The sequence below is a fragment of the Gasterosteus aculeatus genome, chromosome 5 (assembly GCF_964276395.1).
Source record: "Gasterosteus aculeatus chromosome 5, fGasAcu3.hap1.1, whole genome shotgun sequence".
Lineage (NCBI taxonomy): Eukaryota > Metazoa > Chordata > Actinopteri > Perciformes > Gasterosteidae > Gasterosteus > Gasterosteus aculeatus.
The window spans coordinates 4,090,673-4,104,308 of NC_135692.1; positions in this window are offsets into that span (position 1 = coordinate 4,090,673).

Below are 13,636 nucleotides of genomic sequence, written 5' to 3' on the forward strand. Positions count from 1 at the left end.
ATTTGGGGATTCTTTTCAGATGCGGAAGTTTTAAAAAAAGAATGTTCCATTACTTTTACAAGTGTGGAGTGAATCCCATGCAGGCTTAGCCTACGCCACCTAACACAAAGGCGCCACTGGGTGGAGTTGAACCCGAGGCATCTGTCTGGGAGGCGAGAGTGCTAACCACTACACCACTGTACCGTGTCAACTGCTGCCATTAGAATGTCTTATGACTCCAATTTAGAAATTTTTTTTTATTTTTATTCAAAAGTACGTTTTCTCACCGGCGTCCCCCTTCATATGACTAAAGATAGAATTTCATGACTTTTTGCAAAATATTTGGGGATTCTTTTCAGATGCGGAAGTTTTAAAAAACTTTTTTCCATTACTTTTACAAGTATGGAGTGAATCCCATACAGGCTTAGCCTACACCACCTAACACAGAGGCACCACTGGGTGGAGTTGAACCCGAGAAATCTGTCTGGGAGGCGAGAGTGCTAACCACTACACCACTGTACCGTGTCAACTACTGCCATTAGAATGTCATATGACTCCAATTCAGAAAAAATTCAGATTTTTATTCAAAAGTATGTTTTCTCACCGGCGTCCCCCTTCATATGACTAAAGATAGAATTTCATGACTTTTTGCAAAATATTTGGGTATTCTTTTCAGATACTGAAGTTTTAAAAAAAAATGTTCCATTACTTTTACAAGTGTGGAGTGAATCCCATGGAGGCTTAGCCTACACCATCTAATACAGAGGCACCACTGGGTGGAGTTGAACCCGAGGCATCTGTCTGGGAGGCGAGAGTGCTAACCACTACACTACTGTACCGTGTCAACTGCTGCCATTAGAATGTCTAATTACTCCAATTTAGAAAAAATTCAGATTTTTATTCAAAAGTACGTTTTCTCACCGGCGTCCCCCTTCATATGACTAAAGAAAGAATGTCATGACTTTTTTGCAAAATATTTGGGGATTCTTTTCAGATGCGGAAGTTTTAAAAAAACTTTTTTCCATTACTTTTACAAGTATGGAGTGAATCCCATGCAGGCTTAGCCTACACCACCTAACACAGAGGCACCACTGGGTGGAGTTGAACCCAAGGCATCTGTCTGGGAGGCGAGAGTGCTAACCACTACACCACTGTACCGTGTCAACTGCTGACATTAGAATGTCTTATGACTCCAATTTAGAAAAAATTCAGATTTTTATTCAAAAGTACGTTTTCTCACCGGTGTCCCCCTTCATATGAATAAAGATAGAATTTCATAAATTTTTGCAAAATATTTGGGGATTCTTTTCAGATGCGAAAGTTTTAAAAAACGTTTTTCCATTATTTTTACAAGTATGGAGTGAATCCCATGCAGGCTTAGCCTACACCACCTAACACAGAGGCACCACTGGGTGGAGTTGAACCCGAGGCATCTGTCTGGGAGGCGAGAGTGCTAACCACTACACCACTGTACCGTGTCAACTGCTGCCATTAGAATGTCTAATTACTCCAATTTAGAAAAAATTCAGATTTTTCCAAAATTCAGATTTTTACAAAAGTACGTTTTCTCACCGGCGTCCCCCTTCATTTGACTAAAGAAAGAATGTCATGACTTTTTGCAAAATATTTGGGGATTCTTTTCAGATGCGGAAGTTTTAAAAAAAATGTTTCCATTACTTTTACAAGTATGGAGTGAATCCCATGCAGGCTTAGCCTACACCACCTAACACAGAGGCACCACTGGGTGGAGTTGAACCCAAGGCATCTGTCTGGGAGGCGAGAGTGCCAACCACTACACCACTGTACCGTGTCAACTGCTGACATTAGAATGTCTTATGACTCCAATTTAGAAAAAATTCAGATTTTTATTCAAAAGTACGTTTTCTCACCGGCGTCCCCCTTCATATGACTAAAGATAGAATTTCATAAATTTTTGCAAAATATTTGGGGATTCTTTTCAGATGCGGAAGTTTTAAAAAACTTTTTTCCATTATTTTTACAAGTATGGAGTGAATCCCATGCAGGCTTAGCCTATGCCACCTAACACAAAGGCGCCACTGGGTGGAGTTGAACCCGAGGCATCTGTCTAGGAGGCGAGAGTGCTAACCACTACACCACTGTACCGTGTCAACTACTGCCATTAGAATGTCTTATGACTCCAATTCAGAAAAAATTTCGATTTTTATTCAAAAGTACGTTTTCTAACCGGCGTCCCCCTTCATATGACTAAAGATAGAATTTCATGACTTTTTGCAAAATATTTGGGGATTCTTTTCAGATGCGGAAGTTTTAAAAAACTTTTTTCCATTACTTTTACAAGTATGGAGTGAATTCCATGCAGGCTTAGCCTACGACACCTAACACAGAGGTGCCACTGGGTGGAGTTGAACCCGAGTCATCTGTCTGGGAGGCGAGAGTGCTAACCACTACACCACTGTACCGTGTCAACTGCTGCCATTAGAATGTCATATGACTCCAATTCAGAAAAAATTCAGATTTTTATTCAAAAGTATGTTTTCTCACCGGCGTCCCCCTTCATATGACTAAAGATAGAATTTCATGACTTTTTGCAAAATATTTGGGGATTCTTTTCAGATGCGGAAGTTTTAAAAAACTTTTTTCCATTACTTTTACAAGTATGGAGTGAATCCCATGCAGGCTTAGCCTACACCACCTAACACAGAGGCACCACTGGGTGGAGTTGAACCCAAGGCATCTGTCTGGGACGCGAGAGTGCTAACCACTACACCACTGTACCGTGTCAACTGCTGCCATTAGAATGTCTTATGACTCCAATTTAGAAAAAATTTCGATTTTTATTCAAAAGTACGTTTTCTCACCGGCGTCCCCCTTCATATGACTAAAGATAGAATTTCATGACTTTTTGCAAAATATTTGGGGATTCTTTTCAGATACTGAAGTTTTAAAAAAAAATGTTCCATTACTTTTACAAGTGTGGAGTGAATCCCATGCGGGCTTAGCCTACACCACCTAACACAGTGGATCCACTGGGTGGAGTTGAAACCGAGGCATCTGTCTGGGAGGCGAGAGTGCTAACCACTACACCACTGTACCGTGTCAACTGCTGCCATTAGAATGTCTAATTACTCCAATTTAGAAAAAATTCAGATTTTTATTCAAAAGTACGTTTTCTCACCGGCGTCCCCCTTCATATGACTAAAGATAGAATTTCATGAATTTTTGCAAAATATTTAGGGATTCTTTTCAGATGCGGAAGTTTTAAAAAACTTTTTTCCATTACTTTTACAAGTATGGAGTGAATCCCATGCAGGCTTAGCCTACACCACCTAACACAGAGGCACCACTGGGAGGAGTTGAACCCGAGGCATCTGTCTGGGAGGCGAGAGTGCTAACCACTACACCACTGTACCGTGTCAACTACTGCCATTAGAATGTCTTATGACGCCAATTCAGAAAAAATTTCGATTTTTATTCAAAAGTACGTTTTCTCACCGGCGTCCCCCTTCATATGACTAAAGATAGAATTTCATGACTTTTTGCAAAATATTTGGGGATTCTTTTCAGATACTGAAGTTTTAAAAAAAAATGTTCCATTACTTTTACAAGTGTGGAGTGAATCCCATGCGGGCTTAGCCTACACCACCTAACACAGAGGATCCACTGGGTGGAGTTGCACCCGAGGCATCTGTCTGGGAGGCGAGAGTGCTAACCACTACACCACTGTACCGTGTCAACTGCTGCCATTAGAATGTCTTATGACTCCAATTTAGAAAAAATTCAGATTTTTATTCAAAAGTACGTTTTCTCACCGGCGTCCCCCTTCAAGTGACTAAAGATAGAATTTCATGAATTTTTGAAAAATATTTGGGGATTCTTTTCAGATGCGGAAGTTTTAAAAAACTTTTTTCCATTATTTTTACAAGTATGGAGTGAATCCCATGCAGGCTTAGCCTACGCCACCTAACACAGAGGCGCCACTGGGTGGAGTTGAACCCGAGGCATCTGTCTGGGAGGCGAGAGTGCTAACCACTACACCACTGTGTGTGTTTGTCTATGTTGGTGTGTCTTTGTCTATGTTGGTGTGTCTGTCTATGTTAGTGTGTTTGTCTGTGTGTCTGTGTCTGTGTCTATGTTGGTGTGTTTGTCTATGTTAGTGTGTTTGTGTCTATGTTGGTGTGTCTGTGTGTCTGTGTCTGTATCTATGTTGGTTTGTTTGTCTATGTTGGTGTGTCTATGTTAGTGTGTCTATGTGTTTGTCTATGTTAGTGTGTCTTTTTGTTTGTGTGTTTGTCTATGTTAGTGTGTTAGTCCATGTTAGTGTGTTTGTCTATGTTGGTGTGTCTGTGTCTATGTTGGTGTGTTTGTCTATGTTGGTGTGTCTGTTTCTATGTTGGTGTGTTTGTCTATGTTGGTGTGTCTGTGTGTGTGTGTCTGTATCTATGTTGGTGTGTTTGTCTATGTTGGTGTGTCTGTGTCTATGTTGGTGTGTTTGTCTACGTTCCTGTGTCTTATGTTGGTGTGTCTGTCTATGTTAGTGTGTCTGTCTATGCTAGTGTGTCTGTGTCTATGTTGGTGTGTCTGTGTCTATATTGGTGTGTGTGTTATCTATGTTGGTGTGTCTGTTTCTAAGTCTGTGTGTCTGTGTGTCTGTGTCTATGTCTGTGTGTTTGTCTATGTTAATGTGTCTGTGTGTTTGTCTATGTTAGTGTGTCTGTGTGTTTGTCTATTTTAGTGTGTCTGTTTCAATGTTGGTGTTTCTGTGTCTATGTTGGTGTGTCTGTGTCTATGTTAGTGTGTTTGTCTATGTTGGTGTGTCTGTGTCTATGTTGGTGTGTTTGTCTATGTTAGTGTGTTTGTCTATGTTGGTGAGTGTGTTTGCCTATGTTGGTGTGTCTGTGTCTATGTTGGTGTGTCTGTGTGTTTGTCTATGTTGGTGTGTCTGTGTCTATGTTGGTGTGTCTGTCTATGTTAGTGCGTTTGTCTGTGTTTGTGTCTATGTTGGTGTGTTTGTCTATGTTGGTGTTTCTGTGTCTATGTTGGTGTGTTTGTCTATGTTAGTGTGTTTGTCTATGTTGGTTTGTCTGTGTGTCTTTGCCTGCATCTATGTTGGTTTGTTTGTCTATGTTGGTGTGTCTATGTGTTTGTCTATGTTAGTGTATTTGTCTATGTTGGTGTGTCTGTGTCTATGTTGGTGTATCTGTGTCTATGTTGGTCTGTGTGTTTTTATCTATGTTAGTGTGTTTGTGTCTATGTTAGTGTGTCTGTGTCTATGTCAGTGTGTCTGTGTCTATGTTGGTGTGTCTGTGTGTTTGTCTATGTTAGTGTGTTTGTCTATGTTGGTTTGTCTGTGTGTCTGTGTCTGTAACTATGTTGGTTTGTTTGTCTATGTTGGTGTGTCTATGTTAGTGTGTCTATGTGTTTGTCTATGTTAGTGTGTCAGTGTGTTTGTGTGTTTGTCTATGTTAGTGTGTTTGTCTATGTTAGTGTGTTTGTCTCTGTTGGTTTGTTTGGGTCTATGTTGGTGTGTTTGTCTATGCTTGTGTGTCAGTGTGTTTGTCTATGCTAGTGTGTCTGTGTGTTTGTCTATGTTAGTGTGTCTGTGTGTTTGTCTATGTCAGTGTGTTTATCTATGTTGGTGTGTCTGTGTCTAAATTGGTGTGTCTGTGTGTTTGTCTATGTTTGTGTGTTTGTCTATGTTGGTGTGTCTGTGTTAGTGTGACTGTGTGTTTGTCTATGTTGGTGTGTTTGTCTACGTTTTGGTGTGTTTGTCTACGTTCGTGGGTCTATGTTGGTATGTCTGTCTATGTTAATGTGTCTGTGTCTATGTTGGTGTGTCTGTGTCTATATTGGTGTGTGTGTTTGTCTATGTTAGTGTATTTGTCTATGTTGGTGTGTCTGTGTCTATGTTAGTGTGTTTGTCTATGTTAGTGTGTTAATGTGTTTGTCTATGTCAGTGTGTTTATCTATGTTGGTGTGTGTGTTTGTCTATGTTGGTGTGTCTGTGTCTATGTTGGTGTGTCTATGTTGGTGTGTCTGTGTATTTGTCTATGTTAGTGTGTTTCTCTATGTTTGTGTGTCTGTGTGTTTGTCTATATTAGTGTGTTTGTCTATGTTAATGTGTCTGTGTCTATGTTGGTGTGTCTGTGTCTATGTTAGTGTGTTTGTCTATGTTGGTGTGTCTGTGTCTATGTTGGTGTGTTTGTCTATGTTAGTGTGTTTGTCTATGTTGGTGAGTGTGTTTGCCTATGTTGGTGTGTCTGTGTGTTTGTCTATGTTGGTGTGTCTTTGTCTATGTTGGTGTGTCTGTCTATGTTAGTGTGTTTGTCTGTGTGTCTGTGTCTATGTTGGTGTGTTTGTCTATGTTGGTGTTTCTGTGTCTATGTTGGTGTGTTTGTCTATGTTGGTGTGTCTGTGTGTGTGTGTCTGTATCTATGTTGGTGTGTCTGTGTGTTTGTCTATGTTAGTGTGTTTGTCTATGTTGGTGTGTCTGTGTTAGTGTGTCTGTGTGTTTGTGTGTTTGTCTATGTTAGTGTGTTTGTGTCTATGTTGGTGTGTCTGTGTGTCTGTCTCTGTATCTATGTTGGTTTGTTTGTCTATGTTGGTGTGTCTATGTTAGTGTGTCTATGTGTTTGTCTATGTTAGTGTGTCTTTTTGTTTGTGTGTTTGTCTATGTTAGTGTGTTTGTCTATGTTGGTGTGTCTGTGTCTATGTTGGTGTGTTTGTCTATGTTGGTGTGTCTGTTTCTATGTTGGTGTGTTTGTCTATGTTGGTGTGTCTGTGTGTGTGTGTCTGTATCTATGTTGGTGTGTTTGTCTATGTTGGTGTGTCTGTGTCTATGTTGGTGTGTTTGTCTACGTTCGTGTGTCTTATGTTGGTGTGTCTGTCTATGTTAGTGTGTCTGTCTATGCTAGTGTGTCTGTGTCTATGTTGGTGTGTCTGTGTCTATATTGGTGTGTGTGTTATGTATGTTGGTGTGTCTGTTTCTAAGTTGGTGTGTCTGTGTCTATGTCTGTGTGTTTGTCTATGTTAATGTGTCTGTGTGTTTGTCTATGTTAGTGTGTCTGTGTGTTTGTCTATGTCAGTGTGTCTGTCTATGTTGGTGTGTCTGTGTCTATGTTAGTGTGTTTGTCTATGTTGGTGTGTCTGTGTCTATGTTGGTGTGTTTGTCTATGTTAGTGTGTTTGTCTATGTTGGTAAGTGTGTTTGCCTATGCTGGTGTGTCTGTGTCTATGTTGGTGTGTCTGTGTGTTTGTCTATGTTGGTGTGTCTGTGTCTATGTTGGTGTGTCTGTCTATGTTAGTGCGTTTGTCTGTGTCTGTGTCTATGTTGGTGTGTTTGTCTATGTTGGTGTTTCTGTGTCTATGTTGGTGTGTTTGTCTATGTTAATGTGTTTGTCTATGTTGGTTTGTCTGTGTGTCTTTGCCTGCATCTATGTTGGTTTGTTTGTCTATGTTGGTGTGTCTATGTGTTTGTCTATGTTAGTGTATTTGTCTATGTTGGTGTGTTTGTCTATGTTGGTGTATCTGTGTCTATGTTGGTGTGTGTGTTTTTATCTATGTTAGTGTGTTTGTGTCTATGTTAGTGTGTCTGTGTCTATGTTGGTGTGTCTGTGTGTTTGTCTATGTTAGTGTGTTTGTCTATGTTGGTTTGTCTGTGTGTCTGTGTCTGTAACTATGTTGGTTTGTTTGTCTATGTTGGTGTGCCTATGTTATTGTGTCTATGTGTTTGTCTATGTTAGTGTGTCTGTGTGTTAGTGTGTTTGTCTCTGTTGGTTTGTTTGGGTCTATGTTGGTGTGTTTGTCTATGCTTGTGTGTCAGTGTGTTTGTCTATGCTAGTGTGTCTGTGTGTTTGTCTATGTTAGTGTGTCTGTGTGTTTGTCTATGTCAGTGTGTTTATCTATGTTGGTGTGTCTGTGTCTATATTGATGTGTCTGTGTCTATGTTGGTGTTTGTGTTTGTCTATGTTGGTGTGTCTGTGTCTATGTTGATGCTTGTGTTTGTCTATGTTGGTGTGTCTCTGTCTGTGTCTATGTTGGTGTCTTTGTCTACGTTCGTGTGTCTATGTTGGTGTGTCTGTCTATGTTAGTGTGTATGTCTATGCTAGTGTGTCTGTGTCTATGTTGGTGTGTCTGTGTCTTCGTTGGTGTGTCTGTGTCTATATTGGTGTGTGTGTTTGTCTATGTTGGTGTGTCTGTGTCTAAGTTGGTGTGTCTGTGTGTTTGTCTATGTTTGTGTGTTTGTCTATGTTGGTGTGTCTGTTTTAGTTTGACTGTGTGTTTGTCTATGTTAGTGTGTTTGTGTCTATGTTGGTGTGTTTGTCTACGTTCGTGGGTCTATGTTGGTATGTCTGTCTATGTTAGTGTGTCGGTGTCTATGTTGGTGTGTCTGTGTCTATATTGGTGTGTGTGTTTGTCTATGTTGGTGTGTCTATGTTGGTGTTTCTGTCTGTTTGTCTATGTTATTGTGTTTGTCTAGATGTCTGTGTTAGTGTGTCTGTGTGTTTGTCTATGTTAGTGTGTTTGTGTCTATGTTGGTGTGTCTGTGTCTATGTTGGTGTGTTTGTCTACGTTGGTGTGTCTGTGTGTCTGTGTCTATCTCTGTGTGTTTGTCTTGTTAGTGTGTCTGTGTGTTTGTCTATGTCAGTGTGTCTGTCTATGTTGGTGTGTCTGTGTCTATGTTGGTGTGTGTGTCTGTCTATGTTGGTGTGTCTGTGTCTATGTTGGTTTGTCTATCTTAGTGTGTCTGTGTGTTTGTCTATATTATTGTTTCTGTGTGTTTGTCTACGTTAGTGTGTTTGTCTATTTTGGTTTGTCTGTGTGTCTGTGTCTGTATCTATGTTGGTGTGTTTGTCTATGTTGGTTTGTCAATGTTAGTGTGTCTGTGTGTTTGTCTATGTTAGTGTGTTTGTGTCTATGTTGGTGTGTCTGTGTCTATGTTGGTGTGTTTGTCTACGTTGGTGTGTCTGTGTCAATGTTGGTGTGTCTGTGTGTTTGTCTATGTTAGTGTGTTTGTCTATGTTGGTGTGTCTGTGTTAGTGTGTCTGTGTTTTTGTGTCTATGTTGGTGTGTCTGTGTCTATGTTGGTGTGTTTGTCTACGTTGGTGTGTCTGTGTGTCTGTGTCTATGTAAGTGTGTCTTTGTGTTTGTCTATGTTAGTTTGTCTGTGTGTTTGTCTATGTCAGTGTGTTTGTCTATGTTGGTGTGTCTGTGTCTATGTTGGTGTGTGTGTTTTTGTCTATGTTAGTGTGTTTGTGTCTATGTTAGTGTGTCTGTGTCTATGTTAGTGTGTCTGTGTCTATGTTGGTGTGTCTGTGTGTTTGTCTATGTTAGTGTGTTTGTCTATGTTGGTTTGTCTGTGTGTCTTTGCCTGCATCTATGTTGGTTTGTTTGTCTATGTTGGTATGTCTATGTGTTTGTCTATGTTGGTGTGTCTGTGTCTATGTTGGTGTGTTTGTCTATGTTAGTGTGTTAATGTGTTTGTCTATGTTAGTGTGTCTGTGTGTCTATGTCAGTGTGTTTATCTATGTTGGTGTGTGTGTTTGTCTATGTTGGTGTGTCTGTGTCTATGTTGGTGTGTCTATGTTGGTGTGTCTGTGTATTTGTCTATGTTAGTGTGTTTCTCTATGTTGGTGTGTCTGTGTGTTTGTCTATGTTGGTGTGTTTGTCTATGTTAGTGTGTTTGTCTATGTTGGTGAGTGTGTTTGCCTATGTTGGTGTGTCTGTGTGTTTGTCTATGTTGGTGTGTGTTTGTCTATGTTGGTGTGTCTGTCTATGTTAGTGTGTTTGTCTGTGTGTCTGTGTCTGTGTCTATGTTGGTGTTTCTGTGTCTATGTTGGTGTGTTTGTCTATGTTGGTGTGTCTGTGTGTGTGTGTCTGTATCTATGTTGGTGTGTTTGTCTATGTTGGTTTGTCTATGTTAGTGTGTCTGTGTGTTTGTGTGTTTGTCTATGTTAGTGTGTTTGTGTCTATGTTGGTGTGTGTGTTTGTCTATGTTGGTGTGTCTGTGTCTATGTTGGTGTGTCTGTGTCTATATTGGTGTGTGTGTTTGTCTATGTTGGTGTGTCTGTGTGTTTGTCTATGTTAGTGTGTTTGTCTATGTTGGTGTGTCTGTGTTAGTGTGTCTGTGTTAGTGTGTTTGTCTATGTTAGTGTGTTTGTGTCTATGTTGGTGTGTCTGTGTGTCTGTGTCTGTATCTATGTTGGTTTGTTTGTCTATGTTGGTGTGGCTATGTTAGTGTGTCTATGTGTTTGTCTATTTTAGTGTGTCTGTGTGTTTGTCTCTGTTGGTTTGTTTGGGTCTATGTTGGTGTGTTTGTCTATGCTTGTGTGTCAGTGTGTTTGTCTATGCTAGTGTGTCTGTGTGTTTGTCTATGTTAGTGTGTCTGTGTGTTTGTCTATGTCAGTGTGTTTATCTATGTTGGTGTGTCTGTGTCTATGTTGATGTGTCTGTGTCTATGTTGGTGTTTGTGTTTGTCTATGTTGGTGTGTCTGTGTCTATGTTGGTGCTTGTGTTTGTCTCTGTTGGTCTGTTTGTCTATGTTGGTGTGTCTCTGTCTGTGTCTATGTTGGTGTCTTTGTCTACGTTCGTGTGTCTATGTTGGTGTGTCTGTCTATGTTAGTGTGTATGTCTATGCTAGTGTGCCTGTGTCTATGTTGGTGTGTCTGTGTCTTCGTTGGTGTGTCTGTGTCTATATTGGTGTGTGTGTTTGTCTATGTTGGTGTGTGTGTGTCTAAGTTGGTGTGTCTGTGTGTTTGTCTATGTTTGTGTGTTTGTCTATGTTGGTGTGTCTGTGTTAGTGTGACTGTGTGTTTGTCTATGTTGGTGTGTTTGTGTCTATGTTGGTGTGTTTGTCTACGTTCGTGGGTCTATGTTGGTATGTCTGTCTATGTTAGTGTGTCTGTGTCTATGTTGGTGTGTCTGTGTCTATATTGGTGTGTGTGTGTTTGTCTATGTTGGTGTGTCTATGTTGGTGTTTCTGTCTGTTTGTCTATGTTATTGTGTTTGTCTATGTCTGTGTGTCTGTGTTAGTGTGTCTGTGTGTTTGTCTATGTTGGTGTGTCTGTGTCTATGTTGGTGTGTTTGTCTACGTTGGTGTGTCTGTGTCTATGTTGGTGTGTGTGTCTGTCTATGTTGGTGTGTCTGTCTATGTTGGTGTGTCTGTGTCTATGTTGGTTTGTCTATCTTAGTGTGTCTGTGTGTTTGTCTATATTAGTGTTTCTGTGTGTTTGTCTACGTTAGTGTGTTTGTCTATTTTGGTTTGTCTGTGTGTCTGTGTCTGTATCTATGTTGGTGTGTTTGTCTATGTTGGTTTGTCTATGTTAGTGTGTCTGTGTGTTTGTCTATGTTAGTGTGTTTGTGTCTATGTTGGTGTGTCTGTGTCTATGTTGGTGTGTTTGTCTACGTTGGTGTGTCTGTGTGTCTGTGTCTATGTCTCTGTGTTTGTCTATGTTAGTGTGTCTTTGTGTTTGTCTATGTTAGTTTGTCTGTATGTTTGTCTATGTCAGTGTGTTTGTCTATGTTGGTGTGTCTGTGACTATGTTGGTGTGTGTGTTTTTGTCTATGTTAGTGTGTTTGTGTCTATGTTAGTGTGTCTGTGTCTATGTTGGTGTGTCTGTGTGTTTGTCTATGTTGGTTTGTTTGTCTATGTTGGTATGTCTATGTGTTTGTCTATGTCAGTGTGTTTGTCTATGTTGGTGTGTCTGTGACTATGTTGGTGTGTGTGTTTTTGTCTATGTTAGTGTGTTTGTGTCTATGTTAGTGTGTCTGTGTCTATGTTGGTGTGTCTGTGTGTTTGTCTATGTTGGTGTGTGTTTGTCTATGTTGGTGTGTCTGTCTATGTTAGTGTGTTTGTCTGTGTGTCTGTGTCTGTGTCTATGTTGGTGTTTCTGTGTCTATGTTGGTGTGTTTGTCTATGTTGGTGTGTCTGTGTGTGTGTGTCTGTATCTATGTTGGTGTGTTTGTCTATGTTGGTTTGTCTATGTTAGTGTGTCTGTGTGTTTGTGTGTTTGTCTATGTTAGTGTGTTTGTGTCTATGTTGGTGTGTGTGTTTGTCTATGTTGGTGTGTCTGTGTCTATGTTGGTGTGTCTGTGTCTATATTGGTGTGTGTGTTTGTCTATGTTGGTGTGTCTGTGTGTTTGTCTATGTTAGTGTGTTTGTCTATGTTGGTGTGTCTGTGTTAGTGTGTCTGTGTTAGTGTGTTTGTCTATGTTAGTGTGTTTGTGTCTATGTTGGTGTGTCTGTGTGTCTGTGTCTGTATCTATGTTGGTTTGTTTGTCTATGTTGGTGTGTCTATGTTAGTGTGTCTATGTGTTTGTCTATTTTAGTGTGTCTGTGTGTTTGTCTATGTTAGTGTGTTTGTCTCTGTTGGTTTGTTTGGGTCTATGTTGGTGTGTTTGTCTATGCTTGTGTGTCAGTGTGTTTGTCTATGCTAGTGTGTCTGTGTGTTTGTCTATGTTAGTGTGTCTGTGTGTTTGTCTATGTCAGTGTGTTTATCTATGTTGGTGTGTCTGTGTCTATGTTGATGTGTCTGTGTCTATGTTGGTGTTTGTGTTTGTCTATGTTGGTGTGTCTGTGTCTATGTTGGTGCTTGTGTTTGTCTCTGTTGGTCTGTTTGTCTATGTTGGTGTGTCTCTGTCTGTGTCTATGTTGGTGTCTTTGTCTACGTTCGTGTGTCTATGTTGGTGTGTCTGTCTATGTTAGTGTGTATGTCTATGCTAGTGTGCCTGTGTCTATGTTGGTGTGTCTGTGTCTTCGTTGGTGTGTCTGTGTCTATATTGGTGTGTGTGTTTGTCTATGTTGGTGTGTGTGTGTCTAAGTTGGTGTGTCTGTGTGTTTGTCTATGTTTGTGTGTTTGTCTATGTTGGTGTGTCTGTGTTAGTGTGACTGTGTGTTTGTCTATGTTGGTGTGTTTGTGTCTATGTTGGTGTGTTTGTCTACGTTCGTGGGTCTATGTTGGTATGTCTGTCTATGTTAGTGTGTCTGTGTCTATGTTGGTGTGTCTGTGTCTATATTGGTGTGTGTGTGTTTGTCTATGTTGGTGTGTCTATGTTGGTGTTTCTGTCTGTTTGTCTATGTTATTGTGTTTGTCTATGTCTGTGTGTCTGTGTTAGTGTGTCTGTGTGTTTGTCTATGTTGGTGTGTCTGTGTCTATGTTGGTGTGTTTGTCTACGTTGGTGTGTCTGTGTCTATGTTGGTGTGTGTGTCTGTCTATGTTGGTGTGTCTGTCTATGTTGGTGTGTCTGTGTCTATGTTGGTTTGTCTATCTTAGTGTGTCTGTGTGTTTGTCTATATTAGTGTTTCTGTGTGTTTGTCTACGTTAGTGTGTTTGTCTATTTTGGTTTGTCTGTGTGTCTGTGTCTGTATCTATGTTGGTGTGTTTGTCTATGTTGGTTTGTCTATGTTAGTGTGTCTGTGTGTTTGTCTATGTTAGTGTGTTTGTGTCTATGTTGGTGTGTCTGTGTCTATGTTGGTGTGTTTGTCTACGTTGGTGTGTCTGTGTGTCTGTGTCTATGTCTCTGTGTTTGTCTATGTTAGTGTGTCTTTGTGTTTGTCTATGTTAGTTTGTCTGTATGTTTGTCTATGTCAGTGTGTTTGTCTATGTTGGTGTGTCTGTGACTATGTTGGTGTGTGTGTTTTTGTCTATGTTAGTGTGTTTGTGTCTATGTTAGTGTGTCTG